Here is a 2,176-nt window from a genome sequence, read left to right on the forward strand (position 1 = left end):
TAGAACTCTGAATGTGGACATGTGGAGTACTCTGCCATGTAGCTAGCTCTCTGTATATAGACAAATTGTACTCATCTGCCTTGTAGCTAGAACTATGTATATGGAAATATTGCACTACCCTGCCATGTAGCTAGCTCTCTGTACATGTACATTTGGACTCGTCTGCCATGGTGCTAGCTCTTTGTACGTGGATATGTTGGACTGATCTGCCAAGTAGGTAGCTCTCTGTATATGAACGTATTGAATTTGTCTGCCATGTAAGTGGCTCTCAGTATATAGACATGTTGGACACATCTGCCATGTAGCCAATATCCTGAATATGGACATGTTGGACTACTATGCGATGTAGCTAGCTCTCAGTATATGGACACGTTGGAAACATCTGCCATGTAGCTAAATCTCTGTATATGGAAATGGTGTGCTACTCTTCCATGTAGCTAACTCTTTGTATATAGATAGTTTGGACTCATCTACTTTGTACCTAGAACTGTGTATATGGAAATGTTTCACTACCCTGCCATGTAGCTAGCTCTCTGTATATGGACATTTTCGACTCGTCTGCCATGTAGCTAGCTCTCTATACATGGATATTTTATACTGATCTGCAAAGTAGGTAGCTCTTTGTATATGAACATATTGGACTTGTCTGCGTTGTATCTAGCTCTCAGTATATGGACATGTTGGATTCATCTGCCATGTAGCTAGTACCCTGTATATGGACATGCTGGACTTCTCTGCCATGTAGCTTCCTCTTTGTACAAGGATATGTTGGGCTGATCTGCCAAGTACGTAGCTCTCTGTATATGAACATAATGTACTTGTGTGCCACGTAGGTGGATCTCAGTATATGGGCAAGTTGGACATGTTTGACATGCAGCTAGTACCTTGAATATGGACATGTTGGACTACTCTGCCATGTAGCTATCCTTCATTGTATGGACTCATCTGCCATGTTGCTAGAACTCTGTATATGGAAATGTTGCACTACTCTGCCATGTAGCCAGCTCTCCATATATGGACAAGTTGGACTCATGTAGCTTGTACCTAGAATTCTGTATATGGAAATGCTGCACTACCCAGCCATGTAGCTAGCTCTCTGCATATGGACATTTTGGACTCGTCTGCCATATAGCCAGCTCTCTCTGTACATGGCTATGTTGGACTGATCTGCCAAGTAGGTAGCTCTCTGTATATGAACATATTGGACTTGTCCACGATGTAGGTGGCTCTCAGCATATGGACTCGTTGGAACCAACTGCAATGTAGCTAGTACCCTGAATATGGACATGTTGGACTATTCTGCCATGTAGCTATATCTTAGTATATAGACACGATGGACACATCTGCCATGTTTCTAGAACTCTGTATATGGAAATGTTGCAAGACCCTGCCATATAGTTATATCTCTGTATATAGACAAGTTGGACTCATCTGCCTTGTAGCTACAACTCTGTATATGGAAATGTTGCACTACCATGCCATATAGCTAGCTCTCTGTATATAGACAATTTGGACTTGTCTGCTATGTAGCTAGCTCTCTGTAAATTGGTAGGTTGGAGTGATCTGCCAAGTAGGTAGCCCTCTGTATATGAAAATATTGGTCTTGTCTACCATGCAGCTAGCTCTCAGTGTAAGTACACGTTGGACAGATGTGCCATGTAGCTAGAACTCTGTATATGGAAAGGATGCACTATACTGCCATGTAGCTAGCTCTCCGTATATAAACAAGTTGGACACATTTGCCTTGCAGCTAGAACTCTGTATGTGGAAATGTTGCACTACCCTGCCAGGTAGCTCTCTGTATGTGAACATATTGGACTTGTCTAACATTTAGCTAACAGTATATTGACACGTTAGTCCAACATATCCATGTCCATATACAGAGAACTAGCTACATAGGTAGCTCTCTGTATGTGAACATATTGGACTTGTCTAACATTTAGCTAGCAGTATATTGACACGTTGGACATATCTGCCAGGTAACTTGAACTCTGTGTATGGAAATGTTGCACTACTCTGCCATGTAGCTAGCTCTCTGTATATGGACATTTTGTACTCTTCTGCCATGTAGCTAGCTCTCTGTATATGGACACTTTGTACTCATCTGCCATGTAGCTAGCTCTCTGTACATGGATATGTTGGACTGATCTGCCAAGTAGGTAGCTCTCTGTATATG

The sequence above is a fragment of the Chrysochloris asiatica genome, unplaced genomic scaffold, assembly GCF_000296735.1.
Source record: "Chrysochloris asiatica unplaced genomic scaffold, ChrAsi1.0 scaffold00152, whole genome shotgun sequence".
NCBI lineage: Eukaryota > Metazoa > Chordata > Mammalia > Afrosoricida > Chrysochloridae > Chrysochloris > Chrysochloris asiatica.